The following is a 24,432-nucleotide window of genomic DNA, read 5'->3' on the forward strand; positions in this document are numbered from 1 at the left end:
TTGGGCCCAGATCTTTTGACTGGGGGAGTGTGTGACATTGATCCACATTCAGTCCATCACTTGTTGTTTTTGCAATTGCCGCCCTAAGTGCACTGGGGATGCCCAGACGTGGGTCCCAGGCACTCCACACCACTGGAGTCAAGCTAGCCGGGCTGATGAGAGGTGTTACCTCGAAACCGGTCCGGTCCTCGGATGCTTGATTCCGTTCTGGGAAGGACATGGCTTTTGTAGTTCGGACTGGACTGTTCCCATGGGGCAACAGGGTCAGAGCTGATTTGCATATCGCCATTGCCTAACCCAGGGTGGTGTGGAGTGCAAAAAAACGATGGATTTGGGCCCAGATCTTTTGACTGGGGGAGTGTGTGACATTGATCCACATTCAGTCCATCACTTGTTATTTTTGCAATTGCCGCCCTAAGTGCGCTGGGGATGCCCAGACGTGGGTCCCAGGCACTCCACACCACTGGAGTCAAGCTAGCCGGGCTGATGAGAGGTGTTACCTCGAAACCGGTCCGGTCCTCGGATGCTTGATTCCGTTCTGGGAAGGACATGGCTTTTGTAGTTCGGACTGGACTGTTCCCATGGGGCAACAGGGTCAGAGCTGATTTGCATATCACCATTGTCTAACTCAGGGTGGTGTGGAGTGCAAAAAAACGATGGATTTGGGCCCAGATCTTTTGACTGGGGGAGTGTGTGACATTGATCCACATTCAGTCCATCACTTGTTGTTTTTGGAATCCTAGAGAAGGCCCTGGACTGGACGACATCCTTCCTCTCCGGCAGAATCCAGAGCGTCCGCCTCTCCCGTTCCGCTCTGAAGCCACCAAGATCATCTGCGGTGTACCCCAAGGCTCATCCCTCAGCCCAACGCTGTTCAACGTCTACATGGCACCCCTCACCCACGTCACCCGACAGCACGACCTCAACATTATCTCCTACGCTGACGACACCCAGCTTATCCTCTTGCTCACCAAGGAACGCCACACCGCCAAAACCAACCTCCACGAAGGAATGAAGGCCATCGCCGACTGGATGAGGAACAGCTGTCTGAAACTGAACTCGGACAAGACGGAGGCCCTCATCCTCGGTTCCACCACCTCGGCTTGGGAAGACTCCTGGTGGCCTACGGCACTAGGAGCACCCCGACACCCACTGACCAAGCACGAAACCTAGGGATCATCCTCGACTCCACACTCTCCATGACAAAGCAGTTCAATGCCGTCTCCTCCTCCTGCTTCATACCCTTTGCATGCTTCGCAGGATCTTCAAGTGTATCCCCACCGAAAGTAGAAGGACAGTCACCCAGGCCCACGTCAGCAGCAGACTGGACTACGGTAATGTACTCTACACAGGAGCCCCGGCCAAACTCCTGAAACATCTCCAACGCATCCAGAACGCCTCCGCATGCCTGATCCTCGACATCCCCCTTAGCAGCCACATCACACCCCACCGGAAAGACCTGCACTGGCTCCCTATCAACAAGAGGATAACCTTCAAGCTCCTCACCCACGCACACAAAGCACTCCACAACACCGGACCAGCATACCTCAACAGCCGACGGCCTCTACACCCCCAACAACAGCTCCGCTCTGCAGACCATGCCCTCACCACCGTCCCCCGCTTCCGAAGAGTGACCTCCGGCGGCAGATTATGCTCCCACCTCGCCGCCAAGACGTGGAACACCCTCCCCATCCACCTACGGCAGACCGAAGACCTCCTAACCTTCAGGAGACTCCTCAAGACCTGGCTCTTCGATCAATAACAGCCCCCCCCCCATGTGCCTTGAAACCCTCACGGGTATGTAGTACGCTTTAGAAATGCTATGATTGATTGATATACCCAGGATTCAATCTGGAGTATAGTATCAACAACAAGTGCCCCAAGCGGGGGGGGGGGGGAAAGGGGAGAGAAAGGTGGTGTGCACTTGGTGAGGATTAGGAGAGTGGAAAAAAGGGTAGTGAAATTAAATGCAATATATTGTTATACACAATTAAAGCCAGCTTAGCTTGGCCAAATATTTACATGACATAAATTACAAAAGCCATTTGAGGGACTAAATTGTCACAGTGACAAAGCACTGTTGACCCAACTGGCATAGGCAAATGGCGTAGTCGACGTTTGAACCCCAAGAAAAAGGAAGGCAGTTTGGGTCCTTACAGTGGGGTCTTCTTCAGGACAGAGTGGGGGGCACAATGCAACACTCTTGACTGGATGAAAAATATAATAAAGGTGGGCTCTTCGGCTCCTGGCCGCCAACGGTTCCAAAAACCTGCTATGGCAGCACGTAGTCATTGACTAGATAAGTCCTCAAAGGTACTTTCAAAACTAGCTTCGCGAAGATAGCACGTCCAGGACTGACATGCTATCTAGTCCCTCAAATGGCTTTTGTAATTTTTGTCATGTAAATGTTTGGTCTAGCTTAGCCAGCTTTAAGTGTGTATAACGATATAATGTATTTAATGTCACTACCCTTTTTTCCACTCTCCCAATCCTTACCAAGTGCACACCCCCTTTCTCTCCACTTTTTCCCCCACCACTTGGGGCACTTGTTGTTGATTCTATACTCACGATTGAATACTGGTTATATACATCATTTCTGATGCATAATATGATTAAATAATATTATACAGAATATTCCGATGTGTTACTGAATTAATACGTGTTTGTTTTTTTGGAGTGTTCATCTGGGACCGCTCCTATTATACTGTGATGACTAGGGGCACTCATATACTAAAATAGGCAATCCAGACCATCTCCCTTCGATTAAGGGAGCGGTCACATTTGTATCAGTATAAAAGGCAAGTGTTGTCTGTTGGCGTGAAAGAACAATTCAGTTATTTTCATTCCACACAGACATTCACTATAGGAATCTACAGGGCTACAATTCTTCAGAAACAGACTCATATCAAATGGGGTTATATTTGGAAACCTGTGGTCAAGTGTCGACACATTTAAATGTTCAATGCTTCAAACACGAGCTTCCTCTTGTCAAGGAGGAGTTAACAGAATTTACCCCAACCTCACTCTTTGGCCCAAGCTAAAAATAATTTAAGTCTATCCATCCTTCTATTTTGAGGATTGTCCTCATCCTGATAATGCGTAATCCATTGTATATATTTGACAAACTGATCCCTGAAAGCTAAAGAATCACATGGATAGCTTGCATTCACAATTCAGGAGGCAAGCTCTCACTTCCAATCTTCTCATCACATTTCATCTTGTATAGCACCCCAGGTTATAAGAACCACTTTATCTTTATCTTTTTAGTTGTGTTATACACGGCTGATATCTCTTACTGGAAGAACACATACCATGGTGAGGTTAACCTCCGTGGCAACAGTAATACAAAATCTCTGAAAGACTGCTTCCTAGGCATTTCTACTTCACTTTTCTCGCATATCACGGCATCCACTCATTGCAAGGGTAATAATTCCGACCTAGTATTCTTTGTGCTACCTTTCCTGAGGTGGCAAGACCCTGGTTCTTTCACATTGTTTAAGCAAAACACCAGGTCAGTCTCCCTCACCACCATGAGGCCCCCTATGTAGGGCATTCAAAACCAACCAAACACTGGCATAACAAAACTTCAAGGTACATGGAGGGACCCCTCTGGACTTAATCGGGAACTCTCCGGCCAGAACACTGTGCTGAGGAGGCCCCATGGAGCTTGTGGGCCACCCTGCACCACTGTTGCTGCAGGGGCCTGTGTTATGCCACTGAACCAAAATTATTTCAAGCTCATTCTAGAACCTTACCATGGGACTCTTAAACAAATACATTATCTCAGAATCACAATTTAGGAAATCAGTATTTCGAATATTAGTACATCTGGCCCTTTTTGGCAAATTACTTATAATCATATGGATGGGTATAATCGTGTACGTTTTTGTAATTTCACATCAAAACAGTAATGCAGAATTGTTCAAATTACACCCAGGCCTCTTATAAGGGAGGTAGTGAGGGGTGCTTTAACTCAGAAGTCAACAATCATCCAGCGGTATAAAACTGATTGTCCAATCCAGGGTTCTATGTCAGTAAAGAAAAGGTACTTTAGTGTCCATAATTGAAAGGTTACACTATACAAACCAGATAACAGGTACAAATAACACACTGGTGCTTGGGCTACTGCACATTAGATTCTGTACTACCGTGACCCCTCTCCCTGGTGAACCCCTTTGGTAAATCTAGTTGAGTCTCTTTTGGAATTTAGAGTTTCTCTTGGGCTTGTGTCACGATTCAAGGAAATATTATCCTTTAATTCAGTATGCAGTGCTCGATTGATCAAGCACTGAGATAATTAAAAAATCCCCTTTCAGCACAATCACAACAGTGAAGTCATCAGACTCCTTGCCCAGTGGCCAGGAGGGGCCTTCAGCATATGGCTCTCTTTGCTCCCACTTCCCAAAAGAAAATGCTGGACTTTGCACTTTCTGCAGGGTTAACACCAAACTATTTGCCTCCACCCTCCTGTGTTCTGAACATGTTTTACTGGCTTTTAGGACTCTGCACACTTTGCCACTGCTAACCCGTGCTGAAGTGCTTGTGCTCTCACCTTTAAACGAGGTGAAACAGGCTTACACCCAATTGGTACATTCAGTTTACTTGTAAGTCACTAGAAAAGTGGCACTGCATGTACCTTGAGCTGTAAATTAAATGCTACTAGTGGGCCTGAAGCACTGATTTGACATCCACTTAAGTAGCCTTTAAAATATTTCTCAGACCTGCATTTCAGCCTGTGTGTTCAGTTTTAAACTACCTATTTTGGCCTACCCCAAAGTAGGCTCTGAACAACCCATCGGGGAGGCTGCAGCCTATTGAAAAAGATGGACATGTACTTTTAAGTTTTACATGTCCTAATAGCGAAAAAATCTTGAATTCATTTTTCACTACTGCAAGGCCTGCCTCTCCCATAGAAAAAAATTGGGATAACGTATTACTTTAACAAGTGATAACTTTCAGTTGAGAGCAGGTGGCAATATCAAGTTTGGTATTTAAAGAAGTACATTTTGAACCTACTTTAATGGTAAAGTCGGATTTTAAATCACAATTCTGAAAATGACACTTTAAGAAACGTGGTACAAAAGAGGGTGGTAATGGACGAAGCATCTGAACCAATCAAACACTCCCACCCAGTCAAAAGATCTGGGTTTAATCCATCACCATTCTTTAGCCCACTCTGCCACCCCAGTTCAGACATGGCTGTATGCAAATCAGTCTGACCCTGTGCCTCATGGGAACAGTCCAGCCCGAACTGCCAAGCCATGCCTTCCCTGGACCGGAAACAAGTTTCCGAGGACCAGTTTCTGCCATTCCAGCCGTCTTCAGCCCGGCTTGCTTGAATCCAGTGGCAAAGTGAGCAAGGGACTCACGTCTGAGCATACCCTGCAACACTTATGGCGGCCAAAAGCGGTACAAAAAGGGGTGGTAATGGACGGAGCATCTGAACCAATCAAACACTCACACCCAGTCAAAAGATCTGGGTTTAATCCATCACCGTTCTTTAGCCCACTCTGCCACCCCAGTTCAGATATGGCTATATGCAAATCAGTCTGACCCTGTGCCTCATGGGAACTGTCCAGCCCGAACTGCCAAGCCATGCCTTCCCTGGACCGGAAACAAGTTTTCGAGGACCGGTTTCTGGCATTCCAGCCGTCTTCAGCCCGGCTTGCTTGAATCCAGTGGCAAAGTGAGCAAGGGACTCACGTCTAAGCATACCCTGCCACACTTATGGTGGCCAAAAGCGGTACAAAAGAGGGTGGTAATGGACGGAGCATCTGAACCAATCAAACACTCACACCCAGTCAAAAGATCTGGGTTTAATCCATCACCGTTCTTTAGCACACTCTGCCACCCCAGTTCAGACATGGCTATATGCAAATCAGTCAGACCCTGTGCCTCATGGGAACAGTCCAGCCCGAACTGCCAAGTCATGCCTTCCCTGGACCGGAAACAAGCTTCCGTGGACTGGTTACTGGCATTCCAGCCGTCTTCAGCCCGGCTTGCTTGAATCCAGGGCAAAGTGAGCAAGGGACTCACTTCTTTGTATTTATCCTCAATTTACTTGTTAATTTTGTACTAATTGGTAATATTCTTTAAGTAAATATTTATTGGTATTGTTAATCAATTTATTGTTATTTAATAATTAAATAATTATTTAATTAAAAAATATATATTTTCATTATTAGTAAGTTATTTTTACCCGTACGCTATCCAACACTTTCCCTACTGTTTTTTTTTTTGAGTTGGAATAGTAATTTTTACCCCTACACTATCCAACACTTACTACTGTTGCACTCTCTGGAGTTGGAATAGTAATATGTACCCCTACACTATCCAACACGTTCCCTGCTGTTGCACTCTCTGGAGTGTGAATAGTAATTTTAACCTCTATGCTATCCAACACTTTCCCTACTGTTGAACTCTCTAGAGTGGGAATAGTAATTTTTACAACTACGCTATCCAACACTTTCCCTACTGTTTCACTCTCTGTAGTTGGAATAGTAATGTTAACCTCTGTGCTATCCAACACCTTTCCTACTGTTGCACTCTCTGGAGTTGGAATAGTAATTTTTACCCCTACGCTATCCAACACTTTCTCAACTTTTGCACTCTGTGTAATTGAAATAGTAATTTTAACCCTTACGCTATCCAACACTTTCCCTACTCTTGCACTCTATGGAGATGGAATAGTAATTGTACCCCTACACTATCCAACACTTTCCCTACTGTTGCACTTTTTGTAGTTGGAATTGTAATTTTAACCTTTACGCTATCCGACACTTTCCCTACTGTTGCACTCTCTGGAGTTGGAATAGTAATATTTACCCAACACTATCCAACACTTTCCCTGCTGTTGCACTCTCTGGAGTGTGAATAGTAATTGTAACCTCTACGCTATCCAACACTTTCCCTACTGTTGAACTCTCTAGAGTGGGAATAGTAATTTTTACCTCTACACTATCCAACACTTTCCCTACTGTTGCACTCTCTGAAGTTGGAATAGTAATTCTTACCCCTACGCTATCCAACACTTTACCTACTTCTGCACTCTCTGGAGTGGGAATAGTAATTTTTACCCTGCTTTAGTTAATGTAAAGTATAATGTATTAATTATTATTTTTTAAATTTGTGATATATATTTTTTTATATTTTTATTTATATCATTGTTTTATGTGCATGTATGTATTTATAATTTATAAAATGTTATTACAATAATTAATTGTAAATATACATTATGTTGTAGATGTATATGTTTAATGTTTTTTAACATTTGGGGGTTGATTCCGATTCGGGAAATGAATCCGTACTACGATTCGTATTCGTAGCCGTTTCTGTACGAATCGTACGATTCCGTCCGAATCACGTGGTACGATCCGTTTGCAGAAAATATGTCTGAATCAGTGCGAACCGTACGAAAAAGAAGGGTAAATCCGTACGACATTGACCCTCACAGTGAACCGTACGATTCGTAAAAATACCGTACGACCCGCCAAGTACGATCCGGACCCAGGAATCAGTACGCGATTCGTATGGTAAACATCGCGCATGAGCAATTCGTACGGAGGGCAACACTATCACATACCCCTAAAATCAAGGGGTGTACACACGGGGTGTACGCAGTGTACACCTTCGACCTTGGGGTGTACGAACCGTACCCCTACAGTTCGTACACCTAGGATCATGGGGTGTATGCACAGGGACATACGCACCGTACCCCTGAAATCCAGGGGTGTACCCACCATACCCCAATGCACTGTACCCCTACAGTCATGGGGTGTATGCACTGTACCCAGGGGGGTTCGTTTTGTATGCATTTCGAGGAGTAATCTGCTTTTATGGACGTTTTAAGCTCCCGTAGAAAAAGAGTCGTACTTGCTGGGTCGAAAAATGCAGCTTCAATCTGTACGGACATCGCAGACTGCGCATTCTGAATGCGATTCGTACGGATTAGTGAGTTGTACTGTCTTTGGTGCGATTCGTACGGAGAACTGCTTTGAGTACACATCGTACTACATCGTACGTACGGGTACGGTTCTGCATACAATTTGTACGGGAAAAAAGCTCCGAATGGCTATTAGGAGGGCATTTTACCGAATCGGAATCGGCCCCTATATGTATTAATATAATTGTAAACATATTTTATTTTAAAAATATGTATTATTTACTTTATTTTACATTATTTTTAAACATTTAAAGAAAACTATATTTTTAACAACGATATTTTTGACAACAATATTTTTTTTCTTAATATTTTTGTACTTACAATAATATAGATAGGACTTCGATATTCTTGATCTCGATAATTCGGCTCCAATATTTTAGCGTTGATATATTTGACATTTATATTCTGTCAGTGATTCGAGTCCAGAGTGGACTCATCTTCTTGGTGCTTGCTGTTGGGGGTCTGGTACCCTGGGTGTTGGAATGCTGCCGTTCCGGTAGGTCCTAATGTCTCCAAACTTAGGGGCACATTAGGATGGCGGACGGACTTTGTCTGTCTGCCATGATGACTTAAAACGGGACTGCCCGCCATAAGGGCGGCGGTCCCGTGGGGGCCATTAGGATGCGCCGCCACATTGGCGGGCGCATCCCGCATTTTTAACATTGTGGTGGGTGGTGCTGAAAGCAGCGCCTGCTGCAATGCTAAAAATGCACGTTGCGCACTTCAATGCAAAACGTGGCAGGCACGTTGTAAATTGAAGTGCAGGGGTGTACCTTAGGTACCCCCCATGTGCGCCCCCCACCTGCCAGAATCCCTGGGGGCCTGCAAGGGCCCCCGCAGGATATTCCCACATGCCTTTCCATGGTAACAACGCAGCCACAGAAAAGCAGGTTCCCGCTGCCTTCCTAATATGGATGACGGTGTCTAACAGACACCGTCACCATGTAGAAGAGCGGCGGGCGGTCTTTCCATCTGCCACGGTCCCCCCGCCATAGTAATATGGCATGGGGGGAAATGGGTGGCGGGCGGGCCGACTTCCTAATGGGGCCCTTAGTGAGGAGACAGATCTGACCCTCTGGAGCTGTTGTACCTATTCGGTGCTGCGTCGAGGTCCTCGGGGACCAGCAGGTCAACAAACCTGACTTCATGGTTTTGGTGCCTGCTGTGTACGGGGTGGGGAGTGGTAATTTCACTCCAAGGGAGATTCTTGGCAATTTCTCGAAGGTTGGAGGCCTCATAGTCACAGGATAAGACTAACCCTGGGCAGAGCCGGCAGAGCAGCACCACACGTAGATCCGAGGAGTTAGGAACCAAGTCCGTGAAAACTCCGCTCTGCTCCACCATCCGCCTCCACCCTCCCCTTAAAGTTTCACTGTGATCTGCATTTCTCACAAGGAATTTGCATGCACGGGCACATGTGCATGCTCAGATTACCGTGAAACGCCGAGAAAGAGGAAGACGGCAGCCCAGGGACGCCACAGTCAAGGTAAGTGTTTATTATTTTTACCTTTAATGTATATTTTTGTAATTCTTATTAGGGGGTGGAGGCGGGGGCTGGCCAACTCTGCTCCGCTGCGGAGTGTGCAGAGATTTGCCTACTCTGCGTTCTCCGTGGAACGTGGAGTAGGCAAACCTCTGCATACTCCGCAGGCAGAGCAGAGTCTGTGCCCACAGTTAGATGAGACAGCACATTATGATTGTTGAGTCTTCCATGCAGCAGGAAGGGCTTGGCACCATTTTCTTCTGCAGTAGCACATCAGTCTTTAGACAGCAGCTCTTCTTTTTCTTTTTCCTTTACTTGTCTGCTAAATATGATGTTCAGGTCTCGGGGTGTCACCTAAATACTGAATTATGGGAAATTGCAAGAGGAGACAGGTAGTAGCCAATGGGCTACCTACCTTTAGGGTGTCTACACCCTCTAGTGACCACTTCCATTGAGAAGGGACACTACCCTAGTCCTGATAGGTTGTTTCTCCACCAACCCGAAATGGTGGAATTTTCAGAGAGGGGTTCACCTTGCCTGCCCCACCTTAGGGGTGGTGCAGGCTAAGTGGGGACCCTCCTCCTAAATTAGCTAATTTTCCTTCCTATCCTCCTGCCAAAAGTCTACAAAATGATGAATTCACTATCTTAGGAGATTTTAACTTCTATCTCGAAGACAGAGCCAATAGGGAGACTGAAGAATTATTAGAGACCCTGGAAGCAGTAGGTCTCGAGCAAAAAGTTCAGACACCCACCCATGAGGCTGGCCATACGTTAGATGTTTTTTTTCCCTCTGTTAATAACCTTGCGCCTATTGAAACCCTGGTTTTAACTTGGTCCAAAAACGCACTGATTACATTTGCATTTCCTTTCACCCCCCTGGGACCGTCTGAGGCATCAAAGACCCCTGCCACAACTAAAAGAAAATAGGAGCTCATGGATAAACAATCCCTCCGCTCCCAGCTAGAAGAGTCCCGCCCCCTACTTCTAGGGCCTCCCGAAGTTTCAGCCCGAAATATCTTAAATGGCTTAACAACGCTTTTAATTCCGTCGCCCCAATAAAGAAAACCTCAGGAAATAGGCGAAACCCCTCAGCACCCTTGTTTTCCGAAGATCTTCGGAAAGAAAAACAGCTCTGCCGGCAACTAGAAAGACTCTGGCGAGCCAACTATTGCCCTAACCAGAAAACTATCTATAAAACAGCACTATCACAATACAAAGACCACCTAATAGCCAGTAAAAAGGAGTTTTATACTAGACTAATCAAGGAAGCAAAAAACTCTTCCAAGGAACTTTTCCGACTGGTGAAAATACTCACTTCGGCAAAAAGTCCAGGAATCAAGTGTAACCAAGAGTTATGCGACAACATTGCAGCAGCCTTCAAGACTAAAGTGCTGAATATCTTTAATAACTTTCAGGATTCTACCCCTTCATCCCCGATAGAATCCAACTTTAGAGAGCATAACACCAATACACTGCTTGACTTTTCACCCATCTCTTCTGAGACCATAGCCAGATACATTCAAGATTCCAAATCAGGATCCACCACTGAACCCTACACACCAATAATTCTTAAAGAAATAGCTGATTTGGTTAATCCAGGTCTCACAGATATTTTCAACTCCATGTTCAGGTCTGGATGCTTTCCCTCGATCTGGAAAGATACCTCCATCTTACCATTACTAAAAAAACCCTTGCTGAAGCCAACGGACCCTAATGATTATCGTCCCATCGCCCGGCTACCTCTACCAGCCAAAATAATTGACAAAATTATGAATTCCCAATTGACTCAATTCATTAATGACAATGACCTGCTGGACTCCTCTCAGTTTGGCTTTCGCCGTGAACATAGCACGGAGACGGCCCTGATTAAAGATACAGAAGAGATCAGGATGGCGATAGATCAGGGCGACACAACCGTGCTCATGCTCCTCGATCTGTCAGCCGCTTTTCATACGGTTGACCATTCTCTCCTGCAAGAGTGGCTCGGGAGAATAGGGATCAGGGGCACAGCATTGGCTCTGCTATCCTCCTTCCTTAAAGACAGAAGACTCACGGTTGAGTTGGATGCCTTCCGCTCTGATCTGTACACCCTTCCCTGTGGAGTGGGCCAGGGTTCTTCCCTAAGCCCTTCACTTTTTAATGTTTATGTCTCAGAGCTGGCCCCACTAATTCAGAGCTTTGGCTTCTGCCTCACATCTTATGCTGACGACACTCAGATTGCCATAACAGTACATAAAAAAGAGACATCTCCCGCTGCACAATTTCAAACTTGCATGCGGACGATCAACCACTGGATGAACACCCATTGCCTTAAATTAAACTTTGATAAAACAGAGATCTTGACATTTGGCAATGTACTCCCGTGCTGGGGCAACCTTTGGTGGCCAGTGGAGATGGGAGAATCCCCAAAATCGGCAGCTAAAGTCAAGTACCTGGGGGTGTGGCTGGATCCTAAACTCTCTCTTATTCATCATACCAATGCCACTGTGTCAGCAAGTCACTTTCTTATCAAAAAGATCAGGAGGATTCTTCCATACATTCCAGCAGATTCTAGAAAAACCGTAGTAACAGCCTTAATCCAGTCTAAACTGGCATATTGCAACGGATTATTGGGAAATGCACAAAAACAATGCTTAAAAAACTCCAAAGTGTGCAAAACTCTGCAGCTCGACTCCTTCTCAATATCCCCAGAAACAACTCGATCACCGACGAAATTCGCAAGCTGCATTGGCTCCCAGTGGAGCAACGGATACAATTTAAGGCTCTGTCCTTGGCCTACAAAGCCCTGAACAATAATGGGCCGATTTTTCCACAGAATCTGCTTTCTTGGTAGGAATCCCCCAGAAACCTCCGTTCCTCTGGCACTAAACTTCTCCAGGTACCAAAAATCCGCACTGTGCAATGGGACGGGTGCAGTTTCCACTTCTACACCTCCAAACTCTGAAACTCTCTTCCTTTCGAGCTCAGAAACTCCCTCTCTCTCATCATCTTTAGGAAGGATTTGAAGACCTGGCTATTCTAGAACTAGCCGTTAGTGCAGACCCCCTCGCTGTCCATTGCGCCATGACACCCACGGGTATACGTGCGCTCTATAATTTAAAATAACATAACATAACATACCATAACATAACATAAAAGTGGATTAGGGAAAGGGGCTTTGCCTCCCCCACTATCTGGAGGTTCCTGGGTTGTTTTTCAAAGGCGGCATCACATTTGAAGCGTCTCGCCCAAGAAGGCTATCCTGTCTTGGAGGAGGTGTGAATCACCTCAACCCACAGCAGGTTTTGTTTCTGTCCTCTGAGGGTGCTGGCTCTCTCCCCATGAGGTCAGAAACATGTCTAGTGGTGACAGACTGGCGAAAAGTCGGAGACCACACCAGTGCTTGGTAGGTTTTCAGGGGACCCTCTAAAAAGGTCTCCTGTATGAATTTATTAATACATCAACCAGGTGTTTGATACCAAAAACCTTAGAAATCAGTGAAGCCATCATAGAGCTGTGAAACCTTTGTTGACAAGTATCCAGCCAATGCACTCACTATGCCTTCCCTGTTCACTTACAATATCTCAGAATAAACTGGAAATTGGAGCGACATATTTGGTCATGCTGATATGCCCACATATAGTATATAGTGCACCCTGCCATAGAGCTAAAGGCCTGCAGTAGGGCTGACTTACCTATATCTTATGCAGCGTTTAGGGGTATGTCACATAGGGCTGTGTGCCAGGTCGACTCTGGAAATTTCCCTACACCACGACATGCAGCCTGCAACACTCAGGCTGGGAAAGGCTCCTGCAGATGAAAGGGACAGGATCACGTTGCATTTTCTGAGGGCAACAGAATGGGTGCTGCAGAGTATGTGTGCTTTGCAGTACATCTTTGTTTCAGTATGGTTTACATTATCATTTGTGTGGGTCTCTATGAATCAGCGGAGTAGCGGTTACTCAGAGGGATCCAAGTGAGCCAAGGTTTGCTCAGAAGCAGAACAACTGGATCAAAGAAGATAGAATGGGCTTTAAAGTATCTAATTCCAAAAGAGATCACTCCTGCAGGGGATCAGGATCAGTCATATGCCCAGGCTGGATTGCTGTAGATTACATAGCAAGGGGGTCTACATTGAGAGATGCATTGTTGGTGCACAAGGGTAGATCTTTCACAACAGTGTGATGTTGTATGTAGCTCTCACAGAACATGCCCTAGATCATAAACTTTAAAGTACTCACTCATTCCGTTCAAATAGGTGCATTATCAGAAGAAGTGGCAGCTGGAGTGCTGGGTGAGGCTATCTTGAAGATTGGGTGGATGCTACCGTAGGGTTCCCATGTGCTTTGATTCCCTCTTAAGGATTGTCAGCTCGAGCTCAACCATTCATCAATGAGGGGCCTCATAAGAATTTCCCCACCTCTATATTTTTTTCCACAGATTTTTTGTGAGGTGGTGGGTCTAGCCTGTTATGGAATGACGTGATGCAGGAGTTATGAGACATTTCATTAACTGTATTAATGACTGCATCTGACAGTAGAACGAGTTAGAGACAATGTATTAAGCAGACTCACATACATATTGACATACAATTAAAACAGTCATTTGAAAGGCGACCATATAAAGGATAAAGAATGAGAAGTATATGCCCTTATCAAAACACAATTATAAACATGCAATAATAAATAGCATTTGGGAATATGGGCTGCTGGGGCTATGTGTTTCTGGGCCCAGGTGTTAGCTGGTTTGACGGTCTGCCCCATATGCCATGGTGGGGCCATGGGCCCTTTGGACAGCCTGAATCAGTACTAGATTGACGCATGGAAGCACCAACTACACCAAGAGTGGATCTGATGCAGGGGAAATCATGGCACTGATTTAGAGGCATATTTACAAGTAATATATGTGGGACTATGGGGCAGGGCTGCCCTGTCTGGCTTCAGTATAGGAGCTATGCCCTACATTACCGGTCCCAAGTTAAGGATGATTCATCCCTCAGAAATTTAAACTTCAGCCCAGTAAGTAATAGACAATGGACAGTTGGAGTTGTGCAAAAGGTGCTGTGTGTTGAATCCTCCATCAATATTACGACTTGTTTAGTCTGTAAGTGAAATAGGTAATACATATCCTGTAGATGATGACCTGGTGCCTTGCATTCTCGAGTCATGTCTGGTTACTCACAAAGGGGTTGGTGGATTAGTGTATGTGTAAGTAAACAGGGCCAAGAATGAGTAATACAGTCGTACATGGCCGGCTCCATTCTGCACAAAGTACCAGGCTGGTTCGTCACCCCACCTGTGAGATCATGTAAAAAAGGGTATTCTGAGAAAAGAGTATATGTGTGAGTGAGTATGGTGGAGGGTGAACAATTCAATGTTGCCTTGAGGTACCCACACTAAGATTGCTTTTCCTTTTGAAGGAGTTCCTGAGCAGGATTGATATACCTTTAGTTATAGCTCACATCAATACCCTTCTCCACCACAGGCTGTCCATTGGATACTTTACACTATAATTTGGGGATTTACTGGACATGTTGACTATCTACTAGGTGACGGTGAGATCAGATAATTAAAACATTTGTCTTAATGTGTAACATATATTTTAGTTATCAGTGATACATATTTCAAATTTTAAAAGTTCTGCAAAGTTTTGCAGTGATGCTCACCTCGTATCTTTACAAGTTTGTCTGACTAACCTCCTCAGTCCTCACCTTGTCTGTCCATATGCTTCAAAGCCATTTAGTTATACAATGTATGTTCCTCACTTCTTTTGTCAATGTTCATTAAGGTCCACACACTATCAGTATGAACAAGAGCTCTGCACTGTCTTCCCATGTGATATTCTCCCATAATTGAAGACTAGCAGTCTATCTGTGACAGTTGTTTCTGACACCCTAAAAAATAATATTGAGTCTTTTGTAATTACTCAGAAGCCTCAGTAGTCACTACAGTCACAACAAAAACATATGTTCTGTAAGTCATGGACATTCTTTTTAATATGCTGACAAGAGAGATTCCCCAAATTTTCTTAGGGTGGATACCACAGTAAGAGGTTCTTTATTCTTGCCCTGGAGTCCACCCTAGCTGAGTTATCAGCAGCTGAGACTTGTTGAGAAATTATGCTTTAGGCAGAAAGCCCTCATCATCTGACCATCCTGCCTCTAATCACTCCTTAGAGAAGGATCGTCCTGTTGCTCCTTCAGTCTCAACGTCGACTGTGGACCCTCCTCCTTGATATACTTGCTGAGGATGTATGATCTACAAATGAAGCAGATGGGTCCCATTTTGGAGGGCCCCTGGGTACTCTATAGTGGTATATTCTGCTACTGATCAAGCTTACTCAGGCATCAAATAAAAATAATGTTTAGTCCAACAATTTGAAATATTTTTCACATATTCATCAGAGGTACAGTCTCCTTATACATTCAGCCACACTACTCTGTCTTTGAGAATGGTTATCTTTCTCATTGACCGAGGTGAATTCACTGGGTTGAGGTGCCTGAGTAACTGCTGAGTATGCCTTCCAACCTAATGCCAGCACTGCTCCTCTGCTCGTCTCACGGTCACCTTTTTATGTAAAATCAGAGTTGACTAATGAATTGATAGAGTGAAATGCAAACTGCAAGTTTTTAGGATACAAAAGAGAGGTTGAGATAGAAAACCAGTGATTTCAACTGCTGCAAAAACCTGATTTAAAATTCTCCCTTTAGTAAATTTGTTGACTATAAATCCTCCCCATGTTAGCCCAAAAGCATCTCTGCTGACTGGCAATTAGGGTTTCCGACTACGATGTCACTCAATCTATAATCCTCATGCTGACCACGCCTACCTTAACCTGCTTCTCCTGTTCCTGACAGAGGAGTCTCTTGTAACTGCTGCTCTTCAATGACTCTGTGGATGGACTTGAAATAGAGGAGCTCTCTGTTGAACATTTTGTGCTGGCTTGTATTGATTTATTTGCAAAGGACATCTTTGGACAGGTCAAAATGGTTCCCAGTCAAGATTACTTTTTCTGGAGTAATGATTACTAATATGCAGTAGTACCAGATGCTTTTCTTCCACCAATACTGGTTAAATCCGTCTGAAGGAGCAAAGTACTTGCTTCAGCTCTTACAGGAACCTTTTCTGCAGTAAGGCAGGTATCTCATGGATGCTTTGCTTCTGCTCTTGGATCTTGGAGAATGAGACTGTAACTACATTCTAGGAGCAGGGAGAAATTCAAAGGCTTTCCCCTATATGACCTATACAAACCAAATCAGGAGTGACTAGCCGAAATCTGAATATAGCCCTCCCTTTCCAATATCTACACTCTGCTTTCTGCACAACGTGACAGATTCTAGTACCCAGCTGGACACGTGGTCAGCGACTTCACTTGGCTTCTTTCTATCCCATTAATCCTTGGTACTTCTGATGGATACATGATGTCCACAGACCCGAAGACCGATTTGGATGTGTGAGTGTAATTAGAAAGATAAAATGACCTCTTTGGGAAAATGTGCTTTTACCCCATCTTTGTAATGTAATGTAATATAAATTGATACTTGTATAGTGCACTACTCACCCGCAAGGGTCTCAAGGCGCTTGTACGAATACCGCTGTGGAACCCATCCTGGCATTCCCTGTGAGGCGTCCACTCCTGGGCACCCCCAAGGTGGAGGCCAGGCATCCTTAGCGTTGTGGGGGCCGTTGTGGAGATTAAGCAAGCTATTGCCCAGAGTTGCAGAGTGGGACTCCATGATTGGAATAGGCACTGAGGCGAGAATTATCAGGTCCGTGGAATTTTGAGCCCAAGACCCGCCGAGGCGGGTAATTGAACCCTGGTCCCGGGCTAGACCTCTGCATCAGGGTCTGCCGCTCTAATCATTGAGCCACACTTCTCCACTTCTCTTTGTACAACTCACTAATTGAAGTTTATATTATGAGGCAAAAAAATATTGTGTTGACATGATGTGTTTGTTATAGCATGCAAAGAGTGTGCATGCTGTAGAATGTTGAATGTATGGGTCTGAGAATGCATGGAATGCTGGGGTTAGTGTGTTGGGTGAAGCCTGGCAGGTAAACACAGCCAGGGGAGAAGGAAGCTCTAACAGGAGCTATTATGCTGTGGCTTTAACCTAAGGCCTACTTCTTACTTCAGTGCTTCTGATTCTTCTGTGAAGAATGTGCCCTCCAACTAAGCATGGGCGTAAAATCCGTTCCGTTCGCGGAATTTGCGGTTTTTCCGCAATTTCGCAGTCCGCAAATCTCGCGAAATTGCAGAAAAATCAGCGAAATCGGGTTCGGGACGGATTTTCAAAAACTGAAGTACATGAAGCACTTACAGGGTTACAGCAGGTGCCCAAGTTGAAGCTAATTTCTTTGTAACCATTTACAAAATGGTTAAAAAGAAATTAACTTCAACTCGGGCACCTGCTGTAACCCTGTAAGTGCTTCCTGAGCGGCCCCTCCAGAGTTGTTGCCGACTTGCAACTATTCTCTGACCTTGCTCTGACCCTCGAAGCAGGGTCAGAGATTAGTTACAAGTATGGCACAATGCTCCAGGCTGTCACAAAAATTAAAACATAACAGGAAGCACTTACAGATAGGGAAGCAGGTGCCGGGCTTGAGGTGCAGTTGTGAACCAGAGGGTGCTGTGATGAACCAGAGGGTGGCAGTGGTGAACCAGAGGGTGGCAGTGGTGAACCAGAGGGTGGCAGTGATGAACCAGAGGGTGGCAGTTGTGAACCAGAGGGTGCTGTGATGAACCAGAGGGTGACAGTGATGAACCAGAGGGTGGCAGTGGTGAACCAGAGGGTGCTGTGATGAACCAGAGGGTGGAAGGGATGAACCAGAGGGGGACAGTGAAGAACCAGAGGGTGACAGTGAGGAACCAGAGGGTGGCAGTGATGAACCATAGGGTGGCAGTGGTGAACCAGAGGGTGGCAGTGGTGAACCAGAGGGTGACAGTGATGAACCAGAGGGTGGCAGTGATGAACCAGAGGGTGGCGCTGCTAAGCTGCCCGGGAGCCCTGTGGGTGTGAGCCCCTGCACTGCTGAGCTGCCCAGGGGTTGTGAGCCCACGCGCTACTGAACTGCCCCGGGGCCCAGTGGGTGTGAGCCCCCTTGCTGCTAAACTGCCCCAGAGCCCTCTCACTGTGAAAATCATTTGTGCTCAATTGCCTGGGAGCCCTCTGGGTGTGAGCACACATTGTGCTAAGTGTCCTCCTGCCCCAGTACATATATACCCGTACCGCACAGCACCATTATGCTCTTGCACCATGAAGTCTGGTGCCTAGATGCTCCTGATCTGTGTAGGTGGTACCAATGTCTGGTGCAGTCAAAATGTAAAGTCATAACTTGCTATACAGCACCAATAAACACGTGTCCTCACTGGCACTGGTATGCGAATGTACCAGGCGTGGAGCACCCGCATGCCACTGCACCCTACTGCCTAGCGCCAGCATATGCCTGTATGGGGCAGTTTAGTATGAGATGGGTCATTGTCCAGCAGCAGCAGCTGCATGCGTCTGAACCCACTGAGCAGGATCAGAATGGCTTTGTACCAACACGCGCAGCAGAGCTATCTTGGACATCTGAAGGATTCTGGGGTCCTGTGCCAAACGTATTTTTGCATCCTTGAGTTTCCCGAGCGCCATCCCCGTGTAGCTCCTGTGACCAGGAGGCTACTTTCTTCTCATCTGCTGCTCTGCTCGGTCTCTATCCCTTTATAAACAAGATGCATGTGAACTCGCATAGAAACTCCGCCCGTTTGGCCCTATCCACCACACACTAGCGGTATGAAAAGTCTTCCCGCCCGTCCCCACTATAATGGCCTGCTCACTGAAGGGACCTTGGCGCCTTTTGGTGCGCTGGCAAAGTTACAGGCACACGTGGTCACATATTTGTGCAAATGGCACAAAATTCACGAACTTGCTGAGTTCGCAAATTTCACCCATACTTACCTCCAACTACTATATTTTGGTGCTGAGTTAAATAGGACTAGCGTGGGGTTGCACCAAGGCTCTGGTGGCATTTGTGAGGGAGGAGAAGAACTGTCTCAAGATGCACAGAATTCCTGTGACCATGATCTACGGACGACACTCTACCCACAGCTCTGCGGCGATCTGCTCTGCCTTCTGCCAGCCAACCCTCTGCATCAGAGTTCGAGCCTCCCCTCAGCCCGCTCCCGCCCATGCCAGCTGCATTTTAATTTAATTTTCTTATTTAATTCTCCTCTCTGTCTGCTCTGTTATTTTTCAATTGATTCTGCCTGTGTTTTTCGCTTGTTACTGTCTACCCGCATTCCCTGCCTACTTTCCCGCTGTTTCTTCCCCCTCCCATCCCGCGTCCCGCCCCGCTCCCGCCTTTCAGCCGAGCATCCCTTCCTGATGATTACAGGCCTCAGCAAGGCCTGCGAGTGCAAAGGGTTCGCCCTTCGGTGCACAGAGTCCTCAGACTACACAAAGAATTTGGCACGGAAACTGAAAATACAAAGACATAGTTTAATAAACCTTTAAAGGTGGTACTACAGCCCACACAACACTCTACAGTATTGTACAAGGTAGCACAAACTTGAACACACAGTCCCCTTTTATTAAACATGGGCGAATTTTGCGAATCTGGAGTTTGCAAATTTGCGTATTTGCGAACTCGCAATCCACAAAATCTGTGAATTCTCGCGAATTTGTGGACTTTTTTTGTGTTCGCAAGGGTTTCTGCCAGTTTGCGAGAGTTTTGTACCAGTTCGCAATTGCGAACTTACTTGTCGGCTCACAACGGTCGCGACTATGTTGTTTCTACGTCTGGTTCATCATCATAGGTTCCCAGCACCCTCTGTTTCACCACTGCCACCCTCTGTTTCACCCATGCCACCCTCTGGTACATCAATGCCACCCTCTGGTTCATCACTGTAGATTATGGGGGGGAAAAGCAAGCACACTTGCCCTGCTTCAACTGGCATGAATTAATTTGGGGTTGATTTATTAATGTGTCACTGTTTTCAAATTCCAGTCTGGCACCTGCTTCCTTATCTGTAATTTGCTTTCTGTTGCAGTGCAATTTTTTTTCCCAGGACCTTTGTGGCCTACTTGTAGCTATTCTATGAGCCTGCTGTGAGGGTCAGAACAGGGTCATAGAATTGTTGCAACTAGCAACTGAACTCTGGAGGGGCCCCAGTCAGGAAGCCCTACAGGGAATGGTTACTAATGATGAGTTTGAACTTTTGCACCTGCTGAGTGCTTTCAGTTTTGCAAAACTCGTTTTTCTGCAGAACAGCAACTGTAATGTCCCAAACAAACATAGGCAACTGAACTCTGGAGGGGCCCCTCAGGAAGTACTACAGGGAATGGTTACTAATGATGAGTGAACTTTTGCACCTGCTGAGTGCTTTCAGTTTTGCAAAACTCATTTTTCTGCAGAACAGCAACTGTAATGCCCCAAACAAACTTACTTGTGAAAGTTAATATCAATATATCAAATAAATTTTTATTTGTTTTGGTACTCGACAGAGGACCACAAATATAAAACAGTTTACATGAAAATAAGATCAACAGTAATTAATATAACGTTAGAAATGACTTTAAAAATTTATAAAAACTTATAACATACCCATTCGTTGGGTGGTTGTTTACACACAAGTAGCAGATTTTTTACTTTCGTAATTTTACATTTGGTATATATCGGGTCAAGATATCTTGACCGTGCTGCAACAATATTTGGGTGAGGACATACAAATAAAATATGCTCAATGTTCGGATCTCCTCCTTGACAGAATTTGCATTTCGGAGATTCATCTGGTGACCATCTAACAGTAAAGGTTTGGACGGGTAGAATACCTAAGCGTAACATTTTTATTGCCCTTCTTGCACCATGGGTGAGGGTAAACCCTAAATATGGCTGAACGTGCTTGTATTCCAATGTTTCAGTGTAGAGTTTATACGAAGTTAACTTACTACAATGTGCAAAATCAAGATCGAAGCTCAATCTAGATGTAAAACATTTTAGAAAAAGCTTCAATTGAGAGGTAGACCAGGTGAGCAGAATATCTTTGCTAAGTTTAGCAATTTCAAATGCCGCTGCCATGTTCCTATAATAAGTAAGTTTTATTGCGTCTGATTCAAAGGTCTCAGTCTTTAGCAAAGAACGCAATGATCCTGCCTTTGCATGCAGAATATGATAAGCCCATCTGATGACATTGGTGACAGCTGTAGCATAAGTGCTTGTTAATAAAAATTCAAGTCTAAGCGCTTGAACTGGTGTTGACTTTGAAACCTTCAGGATTTTTTTCAAAATTTTCCCTTCATTTAGGTCCATATAAGACCATTGTTTGATTGGAATGTGCTCAGTAGCATAAGATAATACCGGAGGAATTTTTACTCTATACACTTTTAACAAAGTAGAGAAGTGTCTGTTTCCTGTAGCAGAGTACAATCTGGAAAGTGCCCCGGCGTGTATATCTGATTTTCTCTTTAAGTTCTTTATCTGTTTTGTATTTAGTAAGTTCTTTGTGAAAATCCTGCCGAGGTAGGTATAATCGTCCACTTCTTCTACTTTTACCCCATCAAGCTTCCAACAGTATTTAACGCTTTGTTTCTTACAAGAAAAAGCTACCACTTTGGTTTTTGTTAAGTTTGGAATTAAAAAATGGGCTTTTGAGTATTCATTTAAGATGTCTAGGAGCTTTTGTAAGCCAAAGGGCGTAAGGTCCAACATTACTATGTCATCTGCGTATAACAGAGCATGTACACTTTGTGAGGCAATCTTAGGAGGCAGGCTTAAACTTTGTTGCAGATGGTATGGTAAATCGCGGAGATATAGTGAAAATAATATCGGCGCTAAGAGGCATCCTTGTTTGAGCCCGTTAGCCGTTCCGATTGGTTTAGTTAATCCTTTTTCACTACCCATTTGCACCTGGGACCAAGTGTTGGTATGGAGATTAATTATAACCTGCAGCAGATATTCAGGAATTCCCAATCTCCTTAACTTTTTCCACAGTGTAGGTCTATCTACGCGATCGAAAGCAGTAGAATAGTCAATAAATGCAGCGTACACTGGCTGTGAATTTCTTACGGTGTATTTGTCTATGATAGTCTGGAGAATGGAAATATTGTCCATAAAAGAATGGTTAGGTCGAAAACCTGCTTGGTGCATAGGTATTAAACTCTGCGAGAAGGCCCAATCTTTTAGTCTATCCAGTACCTCCGCGGCGAAGATTTTCCCTGTAGCGCTATTTGACGGTAGTTACAAGCAGCAATTTTACTCCCCTTTTTGTAGATGGGAATTATAATACTCCCCTGCCATGACTTGGGTATTCTCCCGGTTTTAAAGATATGATTAATGAGGGGTAGTAGCATCTGACTCCACTCCTTTGGATTTGCTTGCAAGACCTTGATGGGTATTTGATCTGGACCTGACGCTGCGGTACTTCTTGCATTTCTGATGTGCATTTCTATGGAAATTGCTGTGGTATCTGCTATCAGAGAAGAGTTCTTTTCCGTACTAATATCCGTGTCGTTTCTGGCAGATTTATTTACATTTTCCTTGTATAACTCAGTCAGATAATTTTCCCATTCATGAGGTGGAACTGGTATAGCGTGTAGTTTCTTTTTTGTTCCTGTCATTTTAGCAATTAAAGACCAATACTTTCGTTGATTGTGATTTTTTGCAGCAATTTGGATATCTACCCAGTTATTATCCTGCGTTATTGTTTTATGTCTGTACTTTTCTCTTCTCAATTGATTTTTTAGTTTGTTGATGTCTAGTTGATTTAAGGGAGAAAATTTCAGGTATTGTGCTCGAATGAGTTTGTTGAGCGTTTTCCTGATTATACTATTATTGTGCTTCTTATTAATTCTGGTAGTATTTTGTCTTAACATATCTGTGAGAGCACTCTTGAGTTTATTGATAATACATTCAAAGTTTGTAATTTGGTCAGGAGAATGAATGTTAGTTAAAAGTTGAGAAAATGTAATCACTGCGGTGATGTTGTTCAGAGTCGCTGAATTCCAAAATATCCGTCGCTGATTTTTGTTAACTACAATAGTGCTATTATGGAACGTGATAGGATTTGTCGAGGAAGGATGAACCGACCAATCAGTTTTTAAGTGCAAAAGAGCATGATCACTTTCATCTGAAAAGTTGATACTCAGATGTGATACTGTCTCCACTAGCTCCAAGCCACAAATTATGTAGTCAATTATTGATAGGGAACCGTTTCCTCGTCTTGTACAAGAGGCCGGAATGTCTCCTTCCACGTTGCCGTTCAGAATTGTCCCATTTAAATGTGGCAAATACGTTAACAACAGTTTTCCTCTCTTATCAGAAGTTTTACCCTTGGAAATTTCGGTTTGGACAATTCTAGTTTTTCTTCTTCATATAGATTTGCCCATTTTCTGATCTCGGCGTTTGAAATTTTTCCATTCAGATCCCCCATTATTAGATATGGTATATTTGCTCTATCTTCGATTATCTTTGTAATTGCTTCCATGGTGTCTGCGAAAGTGGAATCTTGGTTGGCGCCGGGTGGGGCATACATATTAAAAATTAGAAAAGCCTTTTTTGGATCGAGATTATGTGTTTTCAGCGAAACCTTGATACATTGAAAATTATCAGTGTTAGATTTGACAACTTCTTGATCCCAAAAGTAATCCTCGCTTAACAAAATTGCCAGTCCACCCTTTGCATGGCCCCGGTTTGTAGCTTTAGCAGGAATATCATAGACATAATAGCCCTTCTGCCCGAAAGATTTTGTTGCCCAAGTTTCCTGCAAAGCCAGGATGTCAGGCTGATTTTTGATAGCTTCATTCATTTTATTTATAGTTTTTCCGGCCATGTTCCATGAAGTGATCGCTAAACCATTGTTAAACAGCGTGTTGTTAATTGTAAGTTGCTTTGTTACTGTTTAATATCTCCGAAACCCATGTCCAAGACTTTATTGATTTCTTGTCCTCTGTAGCTTCTGGGTCATGATTCCATACTTTTCTTTCACCTTTGTTCACGTGAATTTTCAACGTGTCCTACCTTAAGTGTGTTGATCGTAAGTCATCTGGA

The 24,432-nt window shown here is 44.6% G+C and overlaps 1 pseudogene; it reads right to left on the reverse strand.

Moving 5' to 3' along the window:
• Positions 1–24,214, reverse strand: part of LOC147718634 (uncharacterized) — a 71,850-nt pseudogene extending 47,636 nt beyond the window's left edge.
• Positions 24,215–24,432: the final 218 nt, after the last annotated feature.

Source organism: Lissotriton vulgaris, chromosome 4_1 (assembly GCF_964263255.1).
Source record: "Lissotriton vulgaris chromosome 4_1, aLisVul1.2, whole genome shotgun sequence".
Lineage (NCBI taxonomy): Eukaryota > Metazoa > Chordata > Amphibia > Caudata > Salamandridae > Lissotriton > Lissotriton vulgaris.